The sequence below is a fragment of the Protopterus annectens genome, chromosome 12.part0 (genome assembly GCF_019279795.1).
Source record: "Protopterus annectens isolate FY-2018-M chromosome 12.part0, PAN1.0, whole genome shotgun sequence".
NCBI lineage: Eukaryota > Metazoa > Chordata > Ceratodontiformes > Protopteridae > Protopterus > Protopterus annectens.
The window spans coordinates 1,573,399,140-1,573,418,818 of NC_056746.1; the positions used below are offsets into that span (position 1 = coordinate 1,573,399,140).

The window sequence follows — 19,679 nt, forward strand, 5'->3', positions numbered from 1 at the left end:
CATGCACATACAAAAGCGAGCATGTACAGACACACAGACAGACACATAATGTATACACTTAGTTACACACACACACACACACACACACACACACACACACACACACACACACACACACACACACACACACGCACACATACACCCAAGCAAACAGATGCAAAGGTAGAAAGATACACCCCGGGAATCATGAAGCTTGCCCCAGGTGCAGGCATAGCATCTGCAATCTAACACTAAATATGATCGCCGAGTGATTCAGGTTTCCATGTGCACTACCTGCGTACGCCATGCCCACCACACCCACACAGCTCCCGGTGCAGATATGCTAATCACCCCATGCACAGCAGTGTAGCATGCAAATGAAGGTATATAGCGATTCAGGAAGTGGTGCAGGCATAGTGTAAGCATGCAGAAATGTAAACCGAAAAAAACGGTTTACATTTTTCAAACATAAAATCGGAGCCATGACAGTGGACCAAACACACGTATTATACTGTTAATATATGCCAGTGGCTACATATATAGCCAATGGTATAAAACAACATGCACAAAATATGAAAAAGAACATTTAATATTATGTCCACACTAACACGAAGTTAAAGCGCAGGGCATCGGTGCGCAAAGGGAATGGCAAGAAATATACAAAAATATCAAATAAAACTGCAATGAAACACATATCACAATTTCCCCATAATAGTCAATGGCAGGCATGCTACACCATACTCATGGCGCAAGGGTTGCTAAGGGGCAGTGACAGTGTTATGTGCAGTAGCTAGGAATTAGTAGGCAATGCCATGCAAATGAGAGGAATAATACTGAATCAGAGATTTCCCGCTGGTGTAAGGATGCACAAAACAGCGTAGCATTATAACACTGAGGTGAGCCCTTGAGATAAAAATTACATCAAGAGAGGGGTGTGTCACCATTGCTGTAAGCACATTGCAGCATTGCTAACCCGGTTTGCCTGTTGCTAAGCAAAGCTGCAGGATAGGGGTGTGTTGAAGTAGCCATAACTTGGCTTAGCTGAGAGCACACAAGGTAACCGAATGTGCATGTGAACGTGGATGAAAACGCTCTGTAAACCCGGTAAACGGCTGTGCGCGGCGCACACCAGAGCGGAAACAGGAAGGATATGGGAAAAAGATAAGGAAATGCTGCATTATGGAAATAGGAGTACAAATGAGTAATTAACACCTAGGAACCCACAGTGGGTCATTGACAACAGCTAACAAGGCTGCTTGCAGCTACCTACAGAACAAGAAAGGGGAGATGCTGTACAGCAAAACAAAGCAAAATTGCAGTAGAACAGCTACAGAACACATTTTTCAACACATTCCTGGGTAGGGAAAGTACAAAACAAGAAAGCCGGCAGCTGGATGCATGCCTGTCAATGGGAGGGGATTTGGGTTGAAAAGTGAAATAAAGGGCAACAGATTAATCACGGCAGGCAAGCATAATTTAACACCAAAGGCCCCACAATTGCAGTACTTGCTGTAAAACCCATCATTAAGATACCCTGCAGCTGGATTTTTACATACACATCCAATGTTCCCAAACACTCTGCACCATCGGTGTAAACAGATGGGGAACGTTTAAAATGTACATGGTAGGGTTTGCCATAGCTTTGATTCATCAGCATGTGTTGGAGACTGAAGGTGGTATGGAGGATGATACTGACAACCACCTCAGGCACCAGAGGAGGAGAAGAGTGCTCAGACCAAGGGTAACCTATCAGGGGCTAAATGATCTGGAGATAGTAGAGCGTTACAGGGTGGACAGGGACACCATACAGCAACTTGTTGAACTGTGCCGGCCACACCTCAGAGTGAGAAATAACAGAGGGGAACCCATCCTAGTGAACACAAAGGTATGTGTAAGCTTGAGAATACTAGCTACAGGTACCTTCCAAAGGCCAACTGGGGATATCCTGGGGGTCTCACAGGCACTCCGCCAGTTCCTGGATGCCATGTTACCACATGCCAATGAGCACATATACTTCCACCGAATGCAGGAGGAGTTGGCCAGCAATATGCGTCTCTTCCACCATGTGGCAGAATACCCAGAGGTACTGGGTGCAATAGACTGCATGCACATACACATTAAGTCACCACTTGGTGAGTAGGGTAGGTGCTACATAAACCGCAAGGGATACCCCTCCATCAACTGCCAGATCGTGTGCAATGCTCAGGGCATTATCATGGATGTGTGTGCTGGCAGCCCTGGAAGCTATCACGACTCCCACATCTGGTATGCCTCACAGCTGTATCAGGTATTTGCCAGGGGGGACATCCCATATGGCCACCTGGTGGAGGATGCTGGCTATGCACTGGAACAGTGGATGATGACTCCCATCAGAAATGCACACACACCCATGCAAGAATGCCATAATTTTATTTATTTTATTTTACATTTGTTGACCGGGCTAGTCCAACTGGATATATTACCATTTTCAGCAGAGGCCCGGGGAGAAAAGCTCCACATTTAAACAAAAGGAAATACATTATGAGCACAAATATCATAATAAACATTATTACTTATTTCTAAAACCAATAAAAGAAAGTGTAAGAGCAGGGAAAGAGAAATGAAAGAAAGTTATCAAAAGAAATTAAAGGACAATTAACTTCCTAGGGAATAAGTAACATCATGATGAACATACTAACATGTTTTAATACCAAGAAGAGAGAGTATAAGATCAAGGAAAGAGAAGCAGCAATAGAGAGAGAGCAGAAATAAACAGACAAATACTTGTTCGAAAGAGATTCATAGCCATAAGGAGGAAAGATGAAGAGGAGGAGTTTAAAGAGGTAGAGAAAGAAAGGTAAGGGAGGAAGCAGGAGGGAGAGAAGAGTAGGGAGAGAAAGACGGATTAATTGAAGCATATTACTTTAGTCAGGATTAGAGCAGGGACACATCCAGTGGCTTTTAAGGTAAATTCTGAGTTTTGTTTAAACAGAACAGTAGATGCAATGGAAGTAAGTTCAGTAGGCAGTTGATTCCAGTGTTTTCCAATAGTATTAGAGAAAGGGAATCACCTGCTAGGTTATTAGATTTGATTAAGGTAACTAGCAGCTTACTTGATGAGCGGAGGAGTTCAGATTAGAGTAGGGGTTAAGAGGTTGGAGAGTATAGGTGTGTTGTGAGGTTGGTAGAATGCTCTTTGGACAAATGTCAGTTGGGAAAGAAGCAACATGTTTGACAGTTCAAGCCAGTTAAGTTGCTGCAGATTCAGACAGTGGTGAGTTCTGAAGGGTTTACCAGTAACAAATCTAGCTATATTATTGTGGAAGATAGTTTAGAGATTATTTTCTTGAGGTTAGTATAGATTGGTGGCGTAGAAGAGTAGAAATAAGATGAGAGTGGGCAAGAGTAGCTTTGGCTTGGGAGGTTAAGAAAGTTTTAATTCTATAGAGAGGTTTCCTGTTTACAGATTTAATGGTATTATTGATATGACAATCAAAGGTAAGGTTGTTGTCAATCGTGACACCTAACAGTTTGGTATTAGGGTCAGGTGATATAATAGTTCCATTGTTAGATAGGATAGTAAAGTCTAATGTAGGGGATCTGGTAGTGGGCTTAAAGAGTAAGAGTTTGGTTTTAGCGTTTAGGAGTAGGCAGCGTTTTGAGAACCAAGTTTCAACTTTAGAAAACAGCTTGAGTATTAATTTGCAGTTCAGGGATGGATTTAGCAGAGCAAATTAATGTGGAATCATCAGCGTATTGTATACAAGTAGCCTGGGGAATAGCTGTTTGTAAGTCATTTATAAAGAGGGAGAAAAGTGGTCCAAGAATAGAGCCTTGGGGACCCCAAGTGAGATAGGGAGAAGGGATGAGAGTTTGTTATCCCAGAGCGGCTTGTTTCCTGTTTGTAAGATAGGAACTAAACCAGTGGACAGCCTTAGATTCTAAGGAGAGAGATTCAAGAATTTTTAAGAGAATGGAGTGGTTGACCATATCAAAGGCTTTAGACAGGTCAATGAAGAGAGCTGAAGACAGGATGTTATTATTTCGATTCTTGTTAATAAGGTCTGAAAGGGTGAGGAGGCGGTGGTTGTGCTATGGAAGGGCCTAAGGCCATGTTGGCAGGGACTCAGAATGTTAGTTTTTATTAGGTGGTCCATTAACTGTTAATGGACACATTTTCCATGATTTTTGCTAGTGGGGACAAGAGAGCTATGGGCCTATAATTGGAGTATTCATAGGAGTTACCTCCTTTGTGTAAGGGTATGATGTGAGAGATTTTCCAGATGTCAGGTATGGTTTCTTCATTTACAGTTCTGTTAATGAGAATAGATATGGGATAGGCAATTTCAGAGGCTGCTTTTTGAAGGAATTCAGATGGGAGTTGGTAAGCTGAGGGGGTGCATGGTTTGAGTTTGTGAATACATTTTTGTATAATGGCAGTGGAGATGGGTTGTAGCCTAAAGGTTGGTAGTTTGGAGGATGCAGGGTCGGGGATACTAGTGTTGTCACTAGAGAGGTGCGAGGCCAAAGAATTAATAGTGTCAATAAACAAAGAGTTGAAAGTGTTGGCAGTATCAAGGGTGGAATTCTTTTCAGATCCGGTAGGGGAAGGAGTGGTAGTTTGTCCAGGGTGTAGAAGCCTGTTAAGGGTTGACCAGAATTTTTGAGGGTTATTGTGGTTAGCTTGCTGGAGATTACTATAATAACTTCTTTTATCAGAGAAAATAGCTTTTTTGGTACAGTTTCTTAGATGTCTAAAGGTCTGTTGGTCTACACTAGATTTGCTAGCTCGCCATTTTTTCCATGCTTTGTTTCTAAGTAACATTTTTTGTCTTGTATCTTTAGATAGCCAGGGGGCAGGTTTAGATTTAATTTGGATGGAGCGTGATGGTGCATGATTATCTAGAATAGTTAGGAAAGTGGTGTTGAAGTAAAGCACAGCTTCTTCAAGGGGAAGTGTCTTTAGTGGGTTCCAATTGCAGGCCTTTAGTTCAGTTCTAAATTGAATAGGGTTGAAACATTTGAGATTACGTAGGGTCCTATAGATAGGTGTATTGTTAGAGGCATTTCTTTGTCTAATAATAAAGGTTAGATTGTGATCACTAAAGTCATCAGGTAATGTTCCAGACTGATATTTAAGTAGAGGTTTGTTAATGAGTATCCAATCTAGAATGCTTTCTTTGTTGTTAGATTTGTTGATCCTAGTAGAGGTGTTTATTATTTGACTAAAGCCATAGAGGTTAATATGAGAAGCTGGGTTATTAGTAGTTAAAGAGGACCAGTCCAGATTGAGGTCTCCAAGAATTATGGTTTCTTGTGGATAGGAGGTGGTGAGCCAACTAAGGATATTTTCTATAGTAGTGGAATTATTTCCAGGAGGTAGATATATACAGATAATATAGATTGACTTTTAGGGTTTAGTTGCAGCGAGAAGTTCAGTCTTATTACTGTCTGGGTTATCACAGGGTATTAATGTTACACTAAGTTCTGTTTTGTATAGAAGTGCAACTCCTCCGCCTTTTTTGTTTTGGGGTCAACTCTCAGGATGTTATAACCTGGAGGTAAGATTACATTATCTTTAGTAAAGGGTTTTAACCAGGTTTCAGTTAAACAGAGAATATCAAAGGAGTGATGTTGAAGAAGTGGAGATGGGTGAGTTTGTTAGTGACACTTCGTATATTACGCTGAACTATGAGTAGAGTATTTGGATTAGAGGTTGGTAGTGGTAGGAAGAGTTTAGTGAAGTGGTTGCCTCATCGGATGAAGTGGTTAAGGGCCCTGGGTTGGTGGATGTCCCGTCTACTAAGGTAGAATGCTTATGTTCAAGGTAAGCTTTGATGGGGGAGTACAGTGAGTATTTTGGTTTCTTAATCAAGAGATTTAGAATTTTAATGTGGGACAGTCTGTGATATCTGGCAAGGAGGTAGCTAGGGATAGATGTAATGTTTAAATGAGTCAATTCCGCTTATGAAATCAGAGGCAGTATGTTTGGGAGAGTAGTTAAAGTGGTAATTGGGATTTGATTCATAACAGGTTAGGAAGTAGGGTAATGTGAGGGCAAGAGAAATAATAAGTAGAAGTGTTAGCTTTTTTAGAGTGGTGCCTGTTCCAGGGGGCATGGATATTGGTTTGTAAGTTTTGGTAGGCATGTTGAGGTGAGACAGAGAGGAATAGACTGGATATGGGCTTAGAGTATAGAGTGAGTAAATGAAACTGGTAGATATCAAGGTATTTGTGTAGTTTTGGGTGGGGAGGGGAGAAAGGAAAGGTTATAGAGGAGGTATAGGAAGGAGGAGCAAGTGAGATAGGTGCTTAGGGTAGTTGTAGATATAGTGGAGGTGTGGTATGTAGGAGCATAGGATAGGTGTAAATATAGAGGTGTGGTATGTCAGGTATAAGGCTAAACAACCAGAGAGGAGAGTCTATCAGCTAAGCAGAGAAGCTGAAACACTACTGATTCATATCCTACATACCTTAGCAATATATAAAGGAGAGTTTGTTGGAAAAAAAGGATGAAAAGACAGGCAGTAGTTTACAAGAATATAGCAGGCAAGGTATAATAAGGACAGTAGTAGTTAGCAGAGGGACAGTGATAGGGGTAATTAGAAAGTAGGTAAGTAGAGAATGCAAAATACAGTCAATTGGTGAAGGAGTAAGTAGGAAAAAGAGAAAGGAGAGCAGCAGCCAGGACAGTAAAATAGAGACAGTAAGAGCAGAAAAGACAAGGCAAGTGGAATGTTTCAGCCGTAGTAAGGCAGGCTGACAAGGGAAGTTAGACAACCAGGGGCAGGGGGTAGCAATAAAGAGGAAAGGTGGAAGGGTAACTATTAGAAAGCAGGTTAGCAGGGGAGGAAAAACCTTAGCTGTTGTCACGTGTGTGCTGCCCACAAGAGGACAAAACTTAAAATAAAATATTTAGGCAAAATGACATACAGCCAGTAGTGGAAAGTTCTAACACCAGTAAACCATCATTCAAGAGGAGATAGGGCTGCTTCTTGGGGTACACAATTGGCCTGCTTTGTTGCTTCAGGGATACCAGGTGAGATAGGCCAGCAGCGAGGGACAACCCGATGAGGAGCACTAGGCTTTAATGCTGGAATACAAAACAAAAAGAGATAAAGGGTTAGGAAGACTAAAGGAAACAGAAATAGCATAGGTGGTTAAGCATAGAGTGGGTAGAGATACCAGATTAAGAAGTATGTCAGTAAAGAGAAGGAAAAACAAATAACTGCAAGGTACTCTAACAGGTATACCAAGATAATATGCAATATTAACAACAGTTGACCTCTTAGTGACTAAAGCGGAGGTCCAAATCAAAGGCAAGGCAGCTAACTAATGTTAATAATACACAAGGTATAAGACCTTGTAGCAGCCCTATATAGTAGCTAAACACAAGGCCAATAAGAGATAAAACAGGTAATATAGACGTCTCTACTTTGGAAATATCAGGCGACTAGTACAGTCGCTAAAAACAAAGGCAGTTTACCAAAAACATAGCTGAAAACATGAGGTGTAAGACACCTTATCGACTAAGTACTTTAGCCACAAAACAAAGGTAGCATGAAGGATAATAACATACACTAAACAGAGGCTTTAGGAGTCTCTAATAACTAAATACAGTGATTATTGCTTTAGCAATAACTAGCGATTAATTGCAGAGGATAAGACAATAATAAACAGCCACAAAAACAGCGTGTACAGATACTCAAGAGGTTGGGATCTCAGCGACTGCAAAAAAAACTACAATATGTGGTGTTAGAAATCACTAGTAGGTAAAAAACAGTGGTTATGTCTTCAAAAACACTAGCGACTAATTGCAGAGCTTAAATTAGTGAGACCACCACAGGAAAGCGTTTACACGCAGGATCTCAGCATCTGCAACTTAAAACACTATCCACAGGTTCTGCCAAATGAAATCACTAGTAGGTAAAAACGGTGATTATGTCTTCAGAAATACTAGTGACTAATTGCAGAGCTTAAATTAGTGAGAGACCACCATAAAAAAGTATTTACAGCACGAGGATCACAGCGGCAACTGAAGACACTAGTTACAGGTTCTGACAAATGTACGATCAAGATAAGGCAATATTTAAGTAAAAATGCCAAACTACGAGCAAAATAAGACAATTACTAAGTAGAAATGCTCACTTACCGGCAGCACACCACGCGGACAACCAGGAGAACCTGCAGTTTGCAAGATGGAATTTAAAGATGGCGCTTTAGCAGGGGCAAGACTCTACATATAGAGTTCGAGGTATAGGGGAGGAAGCAGAAGGTATGCATGAAGGGTAGGATAGGGGCGGGAGGCAGGAGCACTGGGAAACAGCCAGAGAGGAGAGCGAAGTCTATCAGCTAAGCAGAGTAGCTGAAACACTACTGTTTCATATGCTACGTAGTTTAGCAATATATAAAGGAGAGTTTGTTAAAAAAAGGATGAAAAGACAGGCAGTAGTTTACAAGAATATAGCAGGCACAAGGTATAATAAGGACAGTAGTAGTTAGCAGAGGGACAGTGATAGGTAAATGGTAAATGGTAAATGGGTTAGTACTAAGCTAACTGCCCTTGTGAGCCATTTTAAGCCTAGCCAATTATCCCTTGTGAGACTCAAACCCTGCACTTTGTGCTTGCAAGGCAAACACCTTAACCATTAGGCCACCCTCCCAACAAAATGCAACCCATTCCCACACCGGGAGTCGAACCCGGGCCGCCTGGGTGAAAACCAGGAATCCTAACCGCTAGACCATATGGGAAAGCCATAGGGGTAATTAGAAAGTAGGTAAGTAGAGAATGCAAAATAGAGTCAATTGGTGAAGGAGTAAGGTAGGAAAAAGAGAGAAAGGAGAGCAGCAGCCATGACAGTAAAATAGAGACAGTAAGGGAGCAGAAAAGACAAGGCAAGTGGAATGTTTCAGCCGTAGTAAGGCAGGCTGACAAGGGAAAGTTAGACAACCAGGGGCAGGGGGGAGAAGCAATAAAAGAGGAAAGGTGGAAGGGGTAACTATTAGAAAGCAGGTTAGCAGGGGAGGGAAAAACCTTAGCTGGTGTCACGTGTGTGCTGCCCACAAGAGGACAAAACTTAAAATAAAAATATTTAGGCAAAATGACATACAGCCAGTAATGGAAACTTCTAACACCAGTAAACCATCATTCAAGAGGAGATGGGGTGCTTCTTGGGTGCCAACACAATTGGCCTGCTTTGTTGCTTCAGGGATACCAGGTGAGATAGGCCAGCAGGGAGGGGACAACCCGATGAGGAGCACTAGGCTTTAATGAGCCAGTAATGGAAAGTTCTAACACCAGTAAACCATCATTCAAGAGGAGATAGCGGTGCTTCTTGGGTGCCAACACAATTGGCCTGCTTTGTTGCTTCAGGGATACCAGGTGAGATAGGCCAGCAGGGAGGGGACAACCCGATGAGGAGCACTAGGCTTTAATGAGCCAGTAATGGAAAGTTCTAGCACCAGTAAACCGTCATTCAAGAGGAGATAGGGGTGCTTCTTGGGTGCCAACACAATTGGCCTGCTTTGTTGCTTCAGGGATACCAGGTGAGATAGGCCAGCAGGGAGGGGACAACCCGATGAGGAGCACTAGGCTTTAATGAGCCAGTAATGGAAAGTTCTAACACCAGTAAACCGTCAAGAGGAGATAGGGGTGCTTCGTGGGTGCCAACACAATTGGCCTGCTTTGTTGCTTCAGGGATACCAGGTGAGATAGGCCAGCAGGGAGGGGACAACCGATGAGGAGCACTAGGCTTTAATGAGCCAGTAATGGAAAGTTCTAACACCAGTAAACCATCATTCAAGAGGAGATAGGGGTGCTTCTTGGGTGCCAACACAATTGGCCTGCTTTGTTGCTTCAGGGATACCAGGTGAGATAGGCCAGCAGGGAGGGGACAACCCGATGAGGAGCACTAGGCTTTAATGCGGCAGCACACCACGCGGACAACCAGGGGGAACCTGCAGTTTGCAAGATGGAATTTAATGAGGCACACGTGCAAACTAGAATCATCATAGAGCATGTGTTTGGGATGCTGAAATCACGGTTTCATTGCTTGGACATATCTGTTGGAGCCTTGCAGTACTCTCCAGGCATGTGTGCCCACATCTTCATAATATGTGCCATGCTACACAATATGATCCTGTGGAAACAGCTGCAGCAGGGACAGAATGGTGAAGGCCCTCACAGCCCACCACCATTGCCAAGGGCCCCACAGGCACAGAGGTACTCAGACCATGAACACCCTGAGCCAGCCCCAGTAAGCAGATGGAGGTGTGCCCAGTATGCCCATGACTTGGCAAAGAGGGAAAGTATAGCACACATACTGACAGTGTAGGCACCTACAGACTGACACCCCTCTCCACCTGCACACACAGTAAACATGGATGGCACACACACAAGACCACCTGTAAATTGTCATGTATAGGTGGTCTACTGTGTGCATCCTACAGAGCCAGCCCTCAACTATTGCACACACAACCACTATTGGCACAAGGTAAGTCAACACCTAAACAGTAAATTAATCAACATGTGCTGATACTGTATGTATAGGTTCATAGGTACATAGTTAGGTATGTGGCTAACTGCCCAAGGCCATTCATATGCCCAGCCAAAATGTGTCAGCTGTCACCACCCCATTGATTAATTAGCTGTCCCTCTGTGGAGCAGAGCCAATTGCGGGATCCCAGGGGTGTACCCTCTGTTCCCCATCCAGTCTGCAAGGTGTCCTTGGAGTGTTAGTGAGGGGCTCCGTATAATGTAATCAGGGATGTAGTTCCAAAGTATGGGGAGTACCTGTGACAGGAATCTGTTACTCCAGCATCTTCCAGTTATGGTTGTGGCAAGGTTTAGCTCATTACAGTGTGTGGCTCACTGTGACATGGATTCCCATAGGTGGAGCATATCCATTAAGCCTAACTTGGACATGTCTTTGCTGGGCAGCAAAGATCATCTCTGAGTAAACGAGATGCCACTGAGTAATGCAAGAGTTTATGCAGTCTGGCAGCACAGGACACATGTTTGAGGCCAGTAATGCTCTTGGCGAGATATGTTCGTGGAACCTCCAGCTGTCGGATGTCTTCTGAGGTACATCCCAAATGGGTTATCATACTTGATGATGGGATTGATGAGTGATGAGTAAAGGGGCACAATAACCTCAGTATGTCTATATGTATGGCCTACATAGATGGATGGCCTAAGTACTTTGGAGATGTGACTGTCAAAGGAGAGATCACTATCTAATGTAGTCCCCACATACCCATTACCTCGTCTGTATTAAAGTGACTGCCACTCATGTGTTAATATGTGGGTGTTTAGTTTTCCCAACATGGAATGATCATGCAGTTTGTGGCCTTTAGCTGGAGGCCATGACTGTGACATCCTGTGTTGGTCTATGTGAGGTCCCTTGAAGGAAGTCTGTGACAGCTGGACTGTCAATTTTGGCTCCCAGTTTGCAGTAATCGCCAAACATGGTCTGCTGTAGTCCACCTGTGTTTGCCTGTACCTCTGAGAATTATATGGCAAACAGTAGGGGTACCAGGACTGAGTCCTGTGGGATACCAGTTGTAACTGGTTAAGAGTTGGATCTGGAGGCTGCTAGGCTTACCATGTAGGTTCTGTGTGTAAGCCTGTTTGCAGCCCAACCTGTGATGTATGGGAATATGTACTGCCTGGTGAGTTTATAAACAATACTTGAGTGGGGAATGGTGTCATAATCCTTAGCAAGGTCCAGGTAGTATGTGTGAACTACCACACCCCACACCTAAAGTCTAGGTGACTGTAAGATGTTAAACAGGTTCAGTAGGCATGATCTGCACTCATCAAGCAGACCTGGGTTGGGTTGAGTGTCTGCAGGTTCCCAATGTCTCTGTTAATGAGTTCCATGATGATGCGCTCCATCGCCTTGCAGACCAGGCTAGTCAGGCTTATAGGGCAATAGTTCTCAGGGTCCATTGTGGCGCCAACTTTGTGGAGTGGGATCACTGTTGCTGTGCACCACTCTGTGGATATGTAGCCTGTAGAGAGTCTGTGTTTGAATAGTGTGTTTAGGTGAGGGGTTAGTTCATTTGGAGCTCATGTAAGACACAGCCTGGGACACTGTCCAGTCCCATTGAGGCTGTATTTGTGGCTTTGGATAGGGCTGTTTTATCCTGTGTGTCAGTGATTGCCAGGGTCGTACATTCTTCTGGTATGGTTAAGGGCTATTTAGGGGTTGAGAGAGGTGTGACGTTTGCACTGAACATGTCTGCCAAAATACTGGCAATATCAGTCAGTTCAGTGTATTTTGTGCCAGTCTGCACCAACTCTGAGCAGATCTGAGAGTTCCCACTTAGGTTCTTGACATAGCTGAAAAACGCTTTGTGGTTGTCTGTAGGGTCTTTGGGAAATTGTCTTTTGAAGCTAGCCTTGGATGATTTCATGAGGGATTGTAGTTTCTTGCTGATACTGATCAGGGATGGCTGTTCTTCTAGGGACTTTGCTCTTATCTGTACTAGTTACCTCCTACTATTGTAGAGCCTGTGTATGGCAGGGGTCCACCAGAACGGTTTCCTGTTCTTGGAGGAGTGAGTCTAGGTTAGACTTGGGATAGCACGATCCATGCATTCCTGCAGATGATTATAGAGTGCCTTTGTATAGGTTTCAGCATCTTGGACAGAATTGTCCATTAGCATGGGGGCTGTGAACCATTCCACCTCGGGCGTAAGCAACATGAAGTCTGCTTTGGAAAAGATTTCCATGGTGGTTTCCTTGTTTAGGGTTGTGGGCGGAATGTGAATATCCAGAGTGATTAGTCTATGGTCTGATCTAACAAGCGAGGGGTTGACGTCGGGTGTGGAACACCGGTCACCCATGCTGGTGATGACCAGGTCCAATATGTTGCTCCCCCTGGTGGGGGTGTAGACCAGTTGTTCCAGGACGTTAAAGTCGAGGAATTCTAGGAAGCGCTGGGCAAGGGAGTTAGTACTCAAGTAGTTCTCCCAGTTAATGTTTGGGTAGTTGACATCACCCAGCATTAGGGTGTTTGGTAGGACCCGCATATTTCCCAGTGTCCCCAGAAATGCGGAATGTGGGTCCTGAGTCATGGTGGGTGATCTGTAGCAAGCTACAATTTGGATTGCAGTGTTGCCCATTATCACTTGCACTTGGATGATCTCTGATGCATTGTGCTGCACCACTAACCTGGAGGTGTGAGTATCCTTGATGAATATGGATACACCCCCGCCTTTTGTGTTCCGGTCCAGGTTCTGTGGCCTAAAGGTGTGGTATGAGTTATAGCCTGGTGGTGCTGGGGTGCTCTCTGGAGCCTTAAACCGGGTGTCTGTTACTGCACAGATATCGATGTCCTCCATACTGACGAGTGCCTTGGGTGTGTGTAATGTGAGGTTTAGATTTCTGGTGTTGAGTAGCAATACCCTCAGTTTTTGGTTACATGTGCTATGTACGGTGGTGGGTTTGTCTTATGAGCCTTGTCTAAAAGTCCACCTTGCCTAATATCCACCTCTCCACTATTGTTTGCAATCAATGACAGCTGTGCATGTGTACATGTTCTGCAAATGTGTACTGACCTTTGTTACAGGGCTGTGCCAAATGGTTATGTGCACACCTACATAGAGTGGATATTGACAGTAGAGACACACTGGTTGAACGTGTAGATTTGTGTAGCCTAACCTCTCATTGCCAAACTAACAGCTGCTTGGAAATATGTTGACAGTACTGGTAATGAAACAGGGTGCATATCATCTTTAACTCCAGTGTGACATCTGCAGTAAGCGTGTAAGATGTAGGAAACTGCTGCCCATGTGTAATAGCAGCTTCATAGGTGATGGTGTACACTATCTGATTATATCCTGATCATGTCAATAGTGGCAGCAGAGCCTATTTATATCTGACTCTGCGTGGGGAGTGGGTGTCTGTGCCCAACAGAGCTCATGGTTCTGCTGGGTATGTGTGTTTATACCCAGACAAGGATACAGCCTTGTTCACACTTGCATCATCTGTAATCAACTATCAGGATGTGATGTGGCCCTCAGAGGGGGAATGCTACTAAAGGTAGCTACCATGTTCCTGTAATAGCTAGTGTTGCCACGTCCATAACGCAAATATCTACATGTGAGCATCACTGTCTAAAACATCTTAATACGCAGTAAGTATACTAAATACAGTACGTGGTACTTGTGGTACTGAATGCTCATACAGGCATGTCCACTACTCAGCTACTGGTGTTTAATGTCAGCTTTGTGTATGTGGTCATCCTGGGGCAATGCAATCTCTATGCCATGTACACTGCCAAACCCGCCTAACAACACACCCCACACATTGTCTGGGATGCAGCTACAGGGGTGATCTAGGAGGCAGTCCATACTACACCCATGACTGGACTAGACAGTTAAGAGGTGTAGGTTAACGCATGCATCTCATCACCACAACCAACACATACCCTTACCAGAACACAGTAAGGACACACACACATTCAACCAAATATCACACACATCCACAGAGGCCTCTAAGTATATGGCCAAGCAAGAGGCCTCCCAAGTTGGAATAGACAGACAACAGAATACAAAGACTGTACAACATAGTTCACATAATTGTGTCACACCTCAGAACATGTATCCAGAAACATGGCCAACAGTACTCATTTGTGAACGCAAACCCTAGCACTATGTTACACACCAAGCTATATAGGTTTATAGGTAGGTACTAGGCTATCAGCCCAAGGGCCTACGTAAGCCTAGCCAACAAAGTTCCCTGGCTTACACCACCCAAGAAAGTTATTTTGCTGTGCCACTGTTGAGCAGAGACACAGAAGTGATCCCCAGGGTGTATTTCCTATTCCCCATCCACTCATCAAGATTTTTCTTGAAGAGTGCTAATGAAGAACTTTGCTTGACATAGATGGGTAGCCTGTTCCAAAGTATAGGAAGTCTATGGGACAGGAATCTATCCCTCCAGCATGTCCTGTTTATTGTGGTGACAAGGTTTAGGTCCCTAGAGTGTGTAGCTCGGAGGGACTGGGATTTCTTTAGGTGTAGCATGTCCAACAGCTCTGGGTTTGACATAGCTTTATATGTTAGGCAGAGATCGCCTAGTAGTAGGTGATATGCTATGGAGTAAAGCTGGAGTTTTTTGAGGCGGTCAGTGTAGGGCATTTGTTTGAGGCCAGTAATCCTCTTTGTGAGGTACTTCTGTGGCCTTTCCAGCTGCTGTAGATGTCTTGTGAGGTACATTCCAAAAGGGGCATTGTACTCTATAAGGGGTCTAATGAGTGTCGAGTACAGGGGAACAATGAACTCTTTTTTCCTGGATGAGAACCCTTTTATGATGAGGTGTGCCACGTAGAAGGACTTCCTGACTACTGTGGCGATGTGACTATCAAAGGAGAGACTACTGTCCACCTGGGTCCCATGGTCTCTTATCATGCATTAGGTGTTAAGTAGATTGCTGCCTATGTGGTAGTTCATGGGTACAGAGTTTTTACCAAAGGGGATGACATTGCACTTTTTGGCATTGAGCTTGAGGCCATGACTCTGACACCAGGCATCTGTCTCAGTGAGGCCCTTCTGTAGGATGTCTACATCATTTAGGGACTCGACTATGGCTCCTAGTTTGCAGTCATCTGAAAACTTAGTTAGCCAGAGGCCTTCTGTGTTAGCCTGTACTTCAGAGAAGTAGATACCAAACAGGAGAGGTCCCAGGACGGAACCCTGTGGTACTTCACTTGTCACTGCTTTGAGGTCAGATTTGCAGTCTGCAACTTTTACAGTGTGGGTTCTGTCAGTGAGCCAGTTGGCAACCCATCTTGTGACATAGGGATTTATACCTAGTTTAGTGAGTTTAGCTATAATTCCAGAATGGGGGATTGTGTTGAAAGCCTTGGCGAGGTCAAGTTAGGCTGTGTGAACCACATTACCCTTATCTACGGCTTTGGTGACTGCCTCAAAGAAGTCGATCAGGTTCAGGAGGCATGCTCTGCCTTTCACAAACCTGAACTGGGTGGGATCCAGAGTTTGGAGGTTACCAATGTCTTTGTTTATGAGTTCCATGATGATACGTTCCATGGCCTTGCAGACCAGGCTCATCAGGCTAATAGGTCGATAGTTCCCGGGATCAGTGGTGGCTCCCCCTTTGTGGAGTGGGATAACTGTTGCTGTGTGCCATTCAGTGGGCACAAAGCCTGATGCAAGGCTATTATTGAACATGGTGCTTAAGTGGGGAGTCAGTTCATTCTGAAGTTCGTGTAAAACGCAGCCTGGGATGTTGTCCGGTCCTATGGATGCTGTGTTTTTGGCTTTAGAGAGTGCAACTTTTACCTGCGTAGTTGTGATTACAGGGACTCTGCATTCTTCCTGTATAGATATGGACCTTTTAGGGAGTGAGAGGTGGGTAAAGTTAGCACTGAACCTATCTGCCAGGATGTTGGCAATATCAGTTGGTTCTGTAATTTTCGTGCCTTTGTGCTGTACCTCAGAGCAGATCTGGGTGTTGCCATCGAGATTCTTGACATAGCTATAAAATGCTTTGTGGTTGTCCTTGGAATTAGGGGCAATTTTGTTTTCGTAGCTAGCTTTGGAGGATCTTATAAGGGATCTCATCTTCTTACTGAAGCTGACCAGGGAACTTCTCCACTCATGGGATTTTATTCTCTTTTGCAACAGTTTCTTCCTTCTGTTGTACAGTTTGTTTATGGCAGGGGACCACCAGATTGGTTTCCTTTTTTTGGAGGATAGTATCTTGGTTCTGTTTGGGATAGCATGATCCATGCACTCGTGTAAGTGCTTATAGAGTGCATTTGTGTAGGATTCAGCAGTTGTAACTGTATTGTCCATCTGCATGGGTGTCATGAAGTTCACCACTTCTGTCTTAAGAAGCATGAAGTTGGCTTTGGAGAAATATTTTACTGTGGTTTCCTTAATGGGGGATGGGGGTGGGATGTGTATATCAAGGGTGATTAGCTTATAGTCAGATCGGACCAACAAGGAGTTGACTTCAGGTGTGGAACACCAGTCACTCATGTTGGTAATGACTAGGTCTAGGATATTGTTGCCCCTGGTGGGGGTGTGGATAAGTTGATCCAGGGCATTGGAGTTTATGAATTCCAGAAAGCGTTGAGCTAAGGAGTTGGTACACAAGTAGTTTTCTCAGTTAATGGTGGGGTAGTTGAAGTTGCCCATTATTAGGGTGTTTGGTTGAACCCTAATATTTTCCAGTACATCAAGAAAAGAGGAGTGGGAATCCTGGGGCATGGTGGGGGATCTGTAGCAAGCTACAATTTGGATTGCAGTTTTGCCCAGAGTTAGTTGCACTTGGATAACCTTGGATGCATTATGCTGAGCAACTAGCCTGGAGGTGTGGATATCCTTAATGAATATGGACACACCTCCTCCTTTGGTGTTTCGGTCCAGGTTATATGGCTGAAAAGTGTGGTTATGAGTTATAGCTTAGTAGTGCAGGGGTGCTCTCTGGAGCCTTGAACCAGGTCTCAGTCACTGCACAGATATTGATGTTCTCCATTTTAAGGAGTGCCTCGAGTGAGTGCATTTTGAGATTTAGACTTCTAGCATTGAGTAGCATTACCCTCAGTTTTTGCTTGCCTGTTCCTGTTATGGTGGCGAATTTGTTATTTGAACATTGCCTAAAAAAGGCACTATAGGGGCAGCAAGAGCCTTAGCCAGTATCCAGAATCCCAGGGGCAACAGGTGCAGGCCATCTGTGGCAAAGCATCGTGGTCTGTCGACCATGTCATCCCAAGCAGACAGATACTGGATCCCCTTAGAATGACACCAGAAGCTTAGCCAATTGTTGAAATCAATTATTTTGTCCTTGTACTGTGGTATCATTCTAGGCGATGTCAGAATGCTACTCAGGGCTAGGGTCATACCTGCCTGGGCTACAAGATCGGAGAGCTCTTCCATGTCTCTTTTCATGTAGTCCAGGGCGGTACATCTCAGGGCATTCACACCAACATGGACAATAACAGAATCATATTTGTACTTGTTGTGGAGTGACCAGAGTGCGTGGGTTATGTGACGGATCCTGGCACCCAACAGGCAGCTGACAGTAACCTTCTCCTTGTTTAGCCTGGTGAGTGGGACATCAGTGTGTCTGACTATAGAGTCGCCTATGACTAGTGTGTTGGGTAAGTTGTTTTGCCTTATTGGCTGTGGTTGAGTGGCACAATGAGTCTGTGGGCTATGTGTCATTTGGGTTGTGTTGGGGGATGGACATTGCTTGTGTTTCTGCTTTGGAGGGCACTGTTGCTTAGACAGATTATTATTGAGAGCCTTCACAAATGTTTTTGTGTTACTGTGTGTGGATTTTGGTGGTGTAGATTTAGTGAGACTAAGTGATGAGTGTGGTGCGGTGCAAATGCTTATCTTCTCCTCATGACTGTCAAGTTCAATCTTGGTTGGAGAGAGCTTTACCTCCAGTTTAGCTAGATAAGTGCATCTCTCACAGGTTGTAGTGTTGGCTGGTAGGAGGAGAGGGTTTTCTGTGTACATGAGGCAATTTCTACATTGCCTCAAGATGCCCAGATTCATCAGATAGACAGGAGAGAACACTGTGGGCTGACCATTGGACATGCCTGAATAAAAAACTATTTTCCTCTAGATAAGTGAGGAAAGTGAGTACAAGAGCTGTTTTTCTCTAAGCCAGTGAGATAAGTAAGTAAAAAACTGTTTTCCTCTAGGTAATGAAGAAGATTGAGTGCTATAGTAATTAGTAGCTTATTTAGTGCTTACAAGTTCTGAACAACTGCTGAGCATGAATAAGCAAATTTAAGTGCTAAAACTAAGAATCTGTATCTGCACTAGACGAGTTACAGGACAGAAACAAGTGCAAATGCAGGCTTTCAAATGTTGAGAGAGATGGAAGAGATTGCCCAAATGGCCAATAACTACAATTTCTGGGCCAGAACCACTCCTTATGTGGTAGACAGGTTACCTAGTGCTTACCACTCCCACTGATAAGCTAGAAGGCTTCCCTCCAGCACAGAAAGGCTTGGGGGCTCAGAAGCTTACATACAGTCCTGGATACAGCAAATCTGTATCAGAAACACTAGTTACAGGAAAGGTAGGAAACAGGCTTACAGTTTTTTTTTTACAGAAAAGTAGCAAAAACAGTAGTAAAATCAATGCACATGCAGTGCAAGCTAGCAAACGAGTATGTAGCAATATTACACCAAACACAGTTTAAAAAATGCAATTAAATTAAAAAGGACTAAAAGCAAGTGCAGAAAGAGTTTATTAGGTAGAATGTGGTAAAGAGATGGGGCTGGGGGAGTGTCCCAGATCAAATCTACAATGGGGTGGGCAACTGCAAAAGCCACCAAATTTAAACTACAAACCAAAAATAGGGAGGGTGCATGGGACAAAACAGTTTCAACAGAGATCTAAGCAACAACTAACAGCGCAAACTCTAAAACCAAAGAAATATACTCAGCTCTGTATATTTGCAGATCAGTCTCTCAGAACTGTGAGATAACAGTTTCAACAGAGATCTAAGCAACAATTAACAAACTCTATAACCAAAAAATATATACTCAGGTCTGTATATTTGCAGGTAGTCTGGAAGGCAGTCTCTCAGAACACAGGTTCCAGCATATATGAGGGCAAGCATACTGTCAACTGCCTGTCTGCCATGACTAGCCACATACCCATACACTCCGACCACCTTTAGAACTATACACATGTCACTGGCATATGCTATGTTGTTGTGCAGGACC

The 19,679-nt window shown here is 43.9% G+C and overlaps 1 non-coding gene across 1 annotated transcript; it reads right to left on the reverse strand.

The window, feature by feature from the left end:
• Positions 1-8,637: 8,637 nt before the first annotated feature.
• On the reverse strand, positions 8,638-8,709 carry TRNAE-UUC. Its single transcript has one exon. It is a non-coding gene; the product is annotated as a tRNA-Glu (tRNA).
• Positions 8,710-19,679: the final 10,970 nt, after the last annotated feature.